This window comes from Trematomus bernacchii, unplaced genomic scaffold (assembly GCF_902827165.1).
Source record: "Trematomus bernacchii unplaced genomic scaffold, fTreBer1.1, whole genome shotgun sequence".
Lineage (NCBI taxonomy): Eukaryota > Metazoa > Chordata > Actinopteri > Perciformes > Nototheniidae > Trematomus > Trematomus bernacchii.
Genome location: NW_022988058.1, coordinates 1,107,956 through 1,120,148, shown reverse-complemented (window position 1 = coordinate 1,120,148; position 12,193 = coordinate 1,107,956).

The window sequence follows — 12,193 nt, the reverse complement described above, 5'->3', positions numbered from 1 at the left end:
AATAAAATGAAAGACATTCACAGTTAATGTAATTAGATATACATTATTAATGCCATACATTTTTAAATGTAATTAGATATACATTATTAATGCCATACATTTTTGCATAAATATTTATTCAGTATGATAGCTGTCTAACAGAAGTTAAATCCATTTCTCACTTATTCTGACAATGTACTTAACCCCAAATAAAAGAACCCAATAAAAATAGTTGTTAAATAATAGTGAAGTCACGTTGTAATAACAATAACTCATCTCTCTCGGTTTTTTTTGTTTTCTTTGTGTGCTTTGCCAAAAGCCACTGTGTCAAGTGTCCTAGTTGGGTTACCGTAACGAACAGCAGCCGGCTCTCGATTTTTAATCCTAATTTAATCGTTTATGTTCGCCGAATTGACATGAAATCACTGACAAATATGAATATACTGTATTCAACTTCATTAAAATGTTATTAACGTGCCTAAACTCAGTAATTCACTAAAAATTACTGATCCCTCCGCGTCGCGGAGGGATCTTGATCCCTGGGTGTTATTTTTCCCCATAATGACCAAATCGCTGCAAATTATCCCGCTTATTACATGGCCACATTCTCAACAAAGTAACGACATGACTCCCAATATTAATTAAAATGCTTTTATGGATTTAGAAAATATTTGTATTGATTTAAAACATAGTTCTATGTATTGATTTAAATTTACATGCATCCGCTAAGAAAAATAGTCCGTTGTTACCGTTTTTTAAACAGTCAGAATGAAACGGCAGCTCTCAGCTGTGTGTTCACACTCCTAACTCTGATCTTTCTTTTCCAACAGTTAAGTTAACTGTAGGTTACTCTGAGTGACAAGCTTACAGTTAGTGAAGTAACACTTTTTTTTTGTGAGTCACGACCTCGCTGTTTCATTCTAACATAACGCTCCAAATATGACTGTTTCCACTCGGACTTCAATACAGCAACACCATTGTTTGGTTTCCATGGTAGCGTGTCTCTTTAGTAGCGTGCACTCCTTTCCTGTAAATTACAGGTCCAGCCAGGCAAAACAGTAATATGAAATATGAACGTTAGTTTTTAACTGAAATGATCAAATAAAGTCAAAATGTCACAGTGTTTACAAACATTGACCATACCGTTCACCAGCCCCCACCCCACTCTTTGTTTAAAACGTATTGGCCATCGGAATGTGTGTGTCCCAACCCCCCCCTGTGATATCTCTTCACAGGGGGGAGAGAGTTAGACGCTCGTGAATTGTCAACGGGGGGGGGGGGGGGGGGGCTCTCTGCACGGAGGAGCCGCGGAGAAGTGAATCACAGTGATCTGCTATTTTAAAGTAAATTCAACACATATCGACCCTAAATATAGCATATATTAAGAACGAGAAAGTGTTAACATCGTTTTTTGTAAACATATGACCAATGTGCGAGGGTGATGACATCAGAGCATCGTCCTATGGGCTTAGCCCCGGACAGGTACAACAGGTATTCACTCAGAGGGGGGTAGTTTTCCATTTACATGTCAAAAAGCAACATACAGTAGGCGGGTGGGGGATGGTGAACGTTTACATTTCTCTACAGCAGTGGTTCCCAAACTTTTTGTGCCCAAGGCACACCAAAGGACAAGTAAAAATCTCAAGGCACACCTATTGTGCGAAATAGCCCTTATAACACGTGTTATCACTCATATCATGTAAAATATCTGTAAATGTGCATAATTATTTACTAATGCCAAATAAAATGTATAGATAGAACAATCAGTGGTTCAAGTTAGTATATTCCTCAGTGTAACATATCCACTAGTTGCAAAGCTTAAACATTTTTATATATTTTTTTATTTTAAGGGAAAGGATGTTTTCACTACTCAGTTTGTCAACTATGTTACGGACAAACTTGATGTCATTACAATCATTTGATTAAGTCCTGCACTTCAAGTAAAATCAAATTTGAAAGGCTCTTGAGTCTATTCTACCATATATCCAAAGATTTTTTAAAGTTTAAAAAATAATTGTATTAAAGTTTTGTTTTTTCATGTGATATGTTCAGCACTGTCATTAAGTTTAGGGATATTTTGTATTATAAAACTACCATACAGGTCATTTTGATAGTTTTAAGAGATGTCATGTAAAACTCCAACCTGTGTAGATATACATTATACTATAAAGGATATCAGAAGCACTATTTTAGATATTTTAAATTTGAAAAAATGAGGTGCAACATAGTTGACAATGAAAGTCAAACATTTGACGCAAATAACATAGTTGACTGGACACATTATTAACCATCAGCACTATGTTAATTTCAAGGCAGAAGTGCAAAATTCCATTGATAATGATGTGTAATGACGTCTACATGTCGTACAAATTGTCAACTAGGTTACCTGTCAACTAAGTTACTACAGTTATTACAGTACTGGGTAACTCAGTTGACAGGTAACCTAGTTGACAATTTCCCTATTTTGACCCATCATTTCAATGGTAGGCCTTGCCTGGATGACCACATGTCATTTTCTTGAACAGGTTAACATCACATTTGCACATATAATTGAATTAAAATCATTAAACAATTGTAAACCATAACAATGTACGTAACATTGTTGATTGTCAATGAGTATATTAATTGACCATGTGCTATTATACATAAAATATTGTAAAAATGTAGAGGACAATCACCACAGTGTGTTCAAAATGTCTGCCAAAGAGGAACATGGCATCATGTGATGCTGGTGACATGGTATTGGGACAAACAATTTTTGAGTTAAAGGGGGAAGTTCTGTTAGTAACATAGTTGACAGAACTTTTGCGGACATTCATATATTAAGATATTTAAATTATTTAAAGGGGGAAATCAATTAAAAATATGTTATTATTCTTTAGTATTTAGACTTTTGAAATAAATGAATCATTTTTTAAATTTACTTTAATGGTTTTTATTCATTATTTTGAATCCAAGACACCCTCAACTGAAAAACGGACATAGCAAAAACTGACAATTTAAGAACATCATGACACATTTCAAGCTAAATAAAGCATAGGATGCACATAATGTTTGTGTGATATTATAACATGCTTTCCAATAATAGGCAAAATATGATATTTTTGAAGAAAATAGTTAGAATAATTATAATTATCATCAATGGACATCAATGGACATGGAATGTACCCTAAATTGTAGAATCACTCAGCAGTTACATACACCAAACCTTCCAGTTATATTCCTATCAATATTATGAAGGCTTTTACAGAAGGGTTTGGTCATATATAATTCATAGCCTGAATTATATAACATTTTATACCTAAAAACATGGTGAAAATTGATATTTTAGGGCTGTTGACAGTATTTTCTGATTTATGGAGTGATACAAAGAGATATCCAAAATCCCTTCTGTAAAAGCCTTAGATACTAATATGACTACAAAATGAAACAATAATTTTGATCCTGGCTTTATCCAAAGTTCAGATTTCGGTTCCTGAAATGTGTTAAAATATGCGCATATTTCATGAGATAATGGTTCATTTGGATATTTAAACATGCTATTTCAGAAAACTTGTAATACAAAAAACAATTGCCTTATTGTAAGTAATTAACTGGAGAAATATTTAGCTGATATCTTTAAGTTAAAAATACCCTATTCACCTGGGGTGTCTCGCCTTAATTAGATGTTTGATAAGTGCAGATCACATAGTAAAACACGTACACAGATACATTATTTTGTATTTTTATTAAATTCGACAATGTCAATTTCACTTTCCACTATGTCCACCGTTGTTTTTCACAACCAATGGCAGAACTTTATTGAGGCCTGTAATTAGTCAACTACAGGTCTCTTGAGTCAGTCTTTTTCTTCCAAAAAGCTTGTGACAAGATGTTATTGCTCTTGGGGCATTAAAAACAAGATTTTAACTTTAGTTTTTTATATAATATCTGCATTTTCTATTGTGAAAAACTAAGTCTTAGTTATTTAATATATAGCGCCATCTCCTGGTTAAACCCTGAAATTGGAGAATAGTGGGAGGGCCTAACATTCCTGAATACTGGTCTTTGGCAGGCAACTGGCTGGCAACTGGCTGGCAGTCGGCAGGAAGCTGTATGCTGGGGTCCAAAATAAGAGGCTCCATCTGTATGTTAAATGATTTCGTGCAAAATGACTGTCTAAAACTCTCTTCCAGACATTTAAAAATACTTTCCCAGACCATTTAAACATTATTTCTGGCTTGTAAAGTGCAGTTATGCGCCCTGGAGATATTATACTATTTCAAACAACTTTTCCCCACCTTTCAAACACTTATTCCTGGGTACAAGTGTTATCTTTCCCCCCCTGGGTGTGTGTGAGACAAGTGAACTGAGTCAGCCTGCCAACAAGCAGCAGTGTGCTGTCATTTGAAACATGTTCCCCGACCTTTTAACACACTTTTTACCCATGTTATGCGTCCTGGAGGTATCAGCCTATTTTAAACAACTTTTCCCCGCCTTTCAAACACTTATTCCGGGGTTTTAGTCAGTCATTTTGCGAGATATCATTTAACATTGACAGTCTCCTGAAAAAGCACATATTCTGTGCATTTTCAGGAGAGCGTCTATGTTAAATGATTTCGTGCAAAATGACTGTCTAAAACTCTCTTCCAGACATTTAAAAATACTTTCCCAGACCATTTAAACATTATGTCTGGCTTGTAAAGTGCAGTTATGCGCCCTGGAGATATTATACTATTTCAAACAACTTTTCCCCACCTTTCAAACACTTATTCCTGGGTACAAGTGTTATCTTTCCCCCCCTGGGTGTGTGTGAGACAAGTGAACTGAGTCAGCCTGCCAACAAGCAGCAGTGTGCTGTCATTTGAAAAATGTTACCCCACTGTTTGACACACCTTTAGCCACGTTTCAAGCACTTACTGCTGGGTCAATGTGTGCTCCAATGTGTCCTCTTTCACCCCCCTGGGTGTGTGTGAGACAAGTGAAGTGAGTGCAAGGTTATGGAAGTCCCACTGTTGGGGACTGCTGCTGGAGGTCTCTAGTCCATCCTTGGGGGCTCTGTGAGCGGGCTAGAAAGGTGACCTCTCTGGGTGATTTAGTCAGTTTATGGAGCTTAGCCCACAAATCCTGGATGATCCAGGCCGAATTTGGGTGCTCATAGGCGGACATCGAAGCACCATAAAAACCACCCCCCTTGTAGAGTCACCAGGGGCACGAGAATACCCTCCACAGAAGGGGTGGTGGTGCGTCAAGAAGGCCGAATTTGGGTGCTCATAGGCGGCCTGCTGCAGTCATTTTCAGGCTCCTCTCCACAATTGTCCCCCTAAAATGATTTAAAATCATTATTTTTGCATTTAAATGCATTTATTCTATCATTTATATGGTTCCCCAACACAATGCACATAGTCTGGAGCTCACTGGGGTCCTGCATATAATTTAATCAGGCGTTTTAACACTTTTTCCCATGAAAATGATTTTTAATCACTATCATGGGGCTATGAAAATAAAATTCCGGGTAATGCAGAGCACAAGTGCACCTTTTACTATTTAAATGTATTTGAATTATATATATTTGGGCTAGAAAGGTGACCTCTCTGGGTGATTTAGTCAGTTTATGGAGCTTAGCCCACAAATCCTGGATGATCCAGGCCAAATTTGGGTGCTCATAGGCGGCCTGCCAGGCGCCCCCACCCGTGGAAAGCAAAAAAAAGTGAAGAAAACGCTTAATTATATCTTAAAATAATCAAAAATGAAGTTTTGAAAAATTGTCAAAATATTTCTGAGTGCCAACGGGAGAAGGGGCCAGACTCTTGGCGCTTCGGGCCGATTTTTCCCCTTCTCCCTCTTAGGTGCCTTACAAACAATGGACGTCCACTCTCGGGAGCGTCGGAGTGGTGCGGTCACCCTAAGTGACAGACCTAAAGTATCCGGGATTCAGGCATCTTCCCTGGCTTGTACATTTTTGGTGATGCGCCCTGGAGGTATCAGACTATTTTAAACAACTTTTCCCCGCTTTTCAAACACTTATTCCGAGGTTTTAGCCAGTCATTTTGCACGAAATCATTTAACATTGACGGTCTCCTGAAAAAGCACATATTCTGTGCATTTTCAGGAGAGCGTCTATGTTAAATGATTTCGTGCAAAATGACTGTCTAAAACTCTCTTCCAGACATTTAAAAATACTTTCCCCGACCATTTAAACATTATTTCTGGCTTGTAAAGTGCAGTTATGCGCCCTGGAGATATTGCACTATTTACAAAATGTAGCACTCTGTTTATTTCACACCTCCAGGAGAGACCAGGGGGAAATCACCTCTCTCTGCCCCCTCACAGAGCCCCAAGGACGGACTAATTACCTCCAGCATGTCCCCATAACAGTGGGACTCTGTTTCTTTCACAGCTCCAGCAGAGACCAGGGGGAAATCACCTCTCTCTGCCCGCTCACAGAGCCCCAAGGACGGACTAATTACCTCCAGCATGGGCCCCTAACAGTGGGACTCTGCACCTCCAGCAGAGACCAGGGGGAAATCACCTCTTTTTGCCCGCTCACAGAGCACCGAAGGACAGACTAGAGACCTCCAGCACCAGTCCCTAACAGGGGGACTCTGTTTATTTCACACCTCCAGGGCGGAGACCGGGAAAATCACCTCTCTCTGCCCGCTCACAGAGCCCCAAGGACGGACTAATTACCTCCAGCATGGGCCCCTAACAGTGGGACTCTGCACCTCCAGCAGAGACCAGGGGGAAATCACCTCTTTTTGCCCGCTCACAGAGCACCGAAGGACGGACTAGAGACCTCCAGCACCAGTCCCTAACAGGGGGACTCTGTTTATTTCACACCTCCAGGGCGGAGACCGGGAAAATCACCTCTCTCTGCCCGCTCACAGAGCCCCAAGGACGGACTAATTACCTCCAGCATGGGCCCCTAACAGTGGGACTCTGCACCTCCAGCAGAGACCAGGGGGAAATCACCTCTTTTTGCCCGCTCACAGAGCACCGAAGGACGGACTAGAGACCTCCAGCACCAGTCCCTAACAGGGGGACTCTGTTTATTTCACACCTCCAGGGCGGAGACCGGGAAAATCACCTCTCTCTGCCCGCTCACAGAGCCCCAAGGACGGACTAATTACCTCCAGCATGGGCCCCTAACAGTGGGACTCTGCACCTCCAGCAGAGACCAGGGGGAAATCACCTCTCTCTGCCCCCTCACAGAGCCCCAAGGACGGACTAATTACCTCCAGCATGTCCCCATAACAGTGGGACTCTGTTTCTTTCACAGCTCCAGCAGAGACCAGGGGAAAATCACCTCTCTCTGCCCCCTCACAGAGCCCCAAGGACGGACTAATTACCTCCAGCATGTCCCCATAACAGTGGGACTCTGTTTCTTTCACAGCTCCAGCAGAGACCAGGGGAAAATCACCTCTCTCTGCCCCCTCACAGAGCCCCAAGGACGGACTAATTACCTCCAGCATGTCCCCATAACAGTGGGACTCTGTTTCTTTCACAGCTCCAGCAGAGACCAGGGGGAAATCACCTCTCTCTGCCCGCTCACAGAGCCCCAAGGACGGACTAATTACCTCCAGCATGGGCCCCTAACAGTGGGACTCTGCACCTCCAGCAGAGACCAGGGGGAAATCACCTCTTTTTGCCCGCTCACAGAGCACCGAAGGACGGACTAGAGACCTCCAGCACCAGTCCCTAACAGGGGGACTCTGTTTATTTCACACCTCCAGGGCGGAGACCGGGAAAATCACCTCTCATTGCCCGCTCACAGAGCCCCGAAGGACGGACTAATTACCTCCAGCATGGGCCCCTAACAGTGGGACTCTGCACCTCCAGCAGAGACCAGGGGGAAATCACCTCTTTTTGCCCGCTCACAGAGCCCCAAGGACGGACTAATTACCTCCAGCATGGGCCCCTAACAGTGGGACCTCCATAACCTTGCACACCCTGAGTCCCCGGGCCCCCACAGTTAAGCACTCCCCCACGGACTAAACACAGGTATTCACACCCACCAGAACCTCGTGCCCCTGGTGACCTTACAAGGGGGTGGTTTTATGGTGCTTCTGTGTCCGCCCATCAGCATCCATATTCGGCCTTCTTCACGGCATCACCCCCCCTTCTGTGGAGGGTATTCTCGTGCCCCTGGTGACCTTACAAGGGGGTGGTTTTATGGTGCTTCTGTGTCCGCCCATCAGCATCCATATTCGGCCTTCTTCACGGCATCACCCCCCCTTCTGGGCTGGAGGGTATTCTCGTGCCCCTGGTGACCTTACAAGGGGGTGGTTTTATGGTGCTTCTGTGTCCGCCCATCAGCATCCATATTCGGCCTTCTTCACGGCATCACCCCCCCCTTCTGGGCTGGAGGTTCAAACACTTTAACTTTTGTTCACCCTCCTCTGGCTTACACCTCCTCCGCCAACACTTGAGCGCTCATCACAGGGTTCAGCACCAAGGAGAGTGCCTCCCCGGTGCTGATGGAAAGTGGCACTTTTTCTGCCCCTGGTAACCATCAAGGTTATTGTTTTATTTTTTTTTTTTATTTTATTTGAACAAAAAACACAGTTGACAGTACAGAGAGGCTAAAACATAAACTATTTACACGTACTACTGCTACTATAACAGTACTACTAAATTTCTTAACCTACGTTTTAAAGTGCAGTTATGCGCCCTGGAGGTGTTGCACTATTAACAAAATGTATGCCCAGGATTCTGGCACCTTTCCTGGCTTGTAAAGTGCAGTTATGCGCCCTGGAGATATTGTACTATTTACAAAATGTATACACAGGATTATAATAATAATTATATACACGGTATACATATTCACAATGTTTAGCGGGATTCAGGGGACCAAATTAGGCGTCTAATTCTTACGGTGCACCAGGGCAAACAGGTTGAGTCCACGGCCCCTGCCCCATCATCAGGAGTGTCAACCAGCCCCGGTCCCGACTTCATTGGCCTCTTTCCCTCCCGCTTCCGCTTCCGCTGCTGCTGCCGCTCCAATGACCCATCAGGTGAAGATGATAGAGCTGTACTGTTATAGCAGCCCTCTTCGGAGGTCTCCCCATCTGACAGCGGTAGACATCCTTCTGATGATGATGCAGCTGCTGCCGCATCTGATGACGCCCTGAACATGGAGCGGATTCTCAATGCCTCCTTTATACCTGGCGCATTCGCGTAGAACCGGTCCGCCGTGGTTACGTCGTGACACATAAACCTGGCGAGAATCGACCGGCTTTCTGGATCTTGGTGATGCTTGATATTGTCAGCCAGGGCAGTGCGCAGGATTGTGAAGGTGACGGCTGTTTCTAGCCCAGCATCAGCCCATGCCCTCTTCAAGTGAGCGTTCAGGTTCTTGGAGGCCCGATTCCCCCTTGTGAAAAGGAAGAATTCATTCTGAGGACCCAGCAATGCCTCTTTAATCCCCATCCACCGCATGACCCAGCTAAACTCCTCCCTCTTAGGTGCCTTACAAACAATGGACGTCCACTCTCGGGAGCGTCGGAGTGGTGCGGTCACCCTAAGTGACAGACCTAAAGTATCCGGGATTCAGGCATCTTCCCTGGCTTGTACATTTTTGGTGATGCGCCCTGGAGGTATCAGACTATTTTAAACAACTTTTCCCCGCTTTTCAAACACTTATTCCGAGGTTTTAGCCAGTCATTTTGCACGAAATCATTTAACATTGACGGTCTCCTGAAAAAGCACATATTCTGTGCATTTTCAGGAGAGCGTCTATGTTAAATGATTTCGTGCAAAATGACTGTCTAAAACTCTCTTCCAGACATTTAAAAATACTTTCCCCGACCATTTAAACATTATTTCTGGCTTGTAAAGTGCAGTTATGCGCCCTGGAGATATTGCACTATTTACAAAATGTAGCACTCTGTTTATTTCACACCTCCAGGAGAGACCAGGGGGAAATCACCTCTCTCTGCCCCCTCACAGAGCCCCAAGGACGGACTAATTACCTCCAGCATGTCCCCATAACAGTGGGACTCTGTTTCTTTCACAGCTCCAGCAGAGACCAGGGGAAATCACCTCTCTCTGCCCGCTCACAGAGCCCCAAGGACGGACTAATTACCTCCAGCATGGGCCCCTAACAGTGGGACTCTGCACCTCCAGCAGAGACCAGGGGGAAATCACCTCTTTTTGCCCGCTCACAGAGCACCGAAGGACGGACTAGAGACCTCCAGCACCAGTCCCCTAACAGGGGGACTCTGTTTATTTCACACCTCCAGGGCGGAGACCGGGAAAATCACCTCTCTCTGCCCGCTCACAGAGCCCCAAGGACGGACTAATTACCTCCAGCATGGGCCCCTAACAGTGGGACTCTGCACCTCCAGCAGAGACCAGGGGGAAATCACCTCTCTCTGCCCCCTCACAGAGCCCCAAGGACGGACTAATTACCTCCAGCATGTCCCCATAACAGTGGGACTCTGTTTCTTTCACAGCTCCAGCAGAGACCAGGGGAAAATCACCTCTCTCTGCCCCCTCACAGAGCCCCAAGGACGGACTAATTACCTCCAGCATGTCCCCATAACAGTGGGACTCTGTTTCTTTCACAGCTCCAGCAGAGACCAGGGGAAAATCACCTCTCTCTGCCCCCTCACAGAGCCCCAAGGACGGACTAATTACCTCCAGCATGTCCCCATAACAGTGGGACTCTGTTTCTTTCACAGCTCCAGCAGAGACCAGGGGGAAATCACCTCTCTCTGCCCGCTCACAGAGCCCCAAGGACGGACTAATTACCTCCAGCATGGGCCCCTAACAGTGGGACTCTGCACCTCCAGCAGAGACCAGGGGGAAATCACCTCTTTTTGCCCGCTCACAGAGCACCGAAGGACGGACTAGAGACCTCCAGCACCAGTCCCTAACAGGGGGACTCTGTTTATTTCACACCTCCAGGGCGGAGACCGGGAAAATCACCTCTCATTGCCCGCTCACAGAGCCCCGAAGGACGGACTAATTACCTCCAGCATGGGCCCCTAACAGTGGGACTCTGCACCTCCAGCAGAGACCAGGGGGAAATCACCTCTTTTTGCCCGCTCACAGAGCCCCAAGGACGGACTAATTACCTCCAGCATGGGCCCCTAACAGTGGGACCTCCATAACCTTGCACACCCTGAGTCCCCGGGCCCCCACAGTTAAGCACTCCCCCACGGACTAAACACAGGTATTCACACCCACCAGAACCTCGTGCCCCTGGTGACCTTACAAGGGGGTGGTTTTATGGTGCTTCTGTGTCCGCCCATCAGCATCCATATTCGGGCCTTCTTCACGGCATCACCCCCCCTTCTGTGGAGGGTATTCTCGTGCCCCTGGTGACCTTACAAGGGGGTGGTTTTATGGTGCTTCTGTGTCCGCCCATCAGCATCCATATTCGGCCTTCTTCACGGCATCACCCCCCCTTCTGGGCTGGAGGGTATTCTCGTGCCCCTGGTGACCTTACAAGGGGGTGGTTTTATGGTGCTTCTGTGTCCGCCCATCAGCATCCATATTCGGCTTTCTTCACGGCATCACCCCCCCTTCTGGGCTGGAGGTTCAAACACTTTAACTTTTGTTCACCCTCCTCTGGCTTACACCTCCTCCGCCAACACTTGAGCGCTCATCACAGGGTTCAGCACCAAGGAGAGTGCCTCCCCGGTGCTGATGGAAAGTGGCACTTTTTCTGCCCCTGGTAACCATCAAGGTTATTGTTTTTTTTTTTTTTTTATTTTATTTGAACAAAAAACACAGTTGACAGTACAGAGAGGCTAAAACATAAACTATTTACACGTACTACTGCTACTATAACAGTACTACTAAATTTCTTAACCTACGTTTTAAAGTGCAGTTATGCGCCCTGGAGGTGTTGCACTATTAACAAAATGTATGCCCAGGATTCTGGCACCTTTCCTGGCTTGTAAAGTGCAGTTATGCGCCCTGGAGATATTGTACTATTTACAAAATGTATACACAGGATTATAATAATAATTATATACACGGTATACATATTCACAATGTTTAGCGGGATTCAGGGGACCAAATTAGGCGTCTAATTCTTACGGTGCACCAGGGCAAACAGGTTGAGTCCACGGCCCCTGCCCCATCATCAGGAGTGTCAACCAGCCCCGGTCCCGACTTCATTGGCCTCTTTCCCTCCCGCTTCCGCTTCCGCTGCTGCTGCCGCTCCAATGACCCATCAGGTGAAGATGATAGAGCTGTACTGTTATAGCAGCCCTCTTCGGAGGTC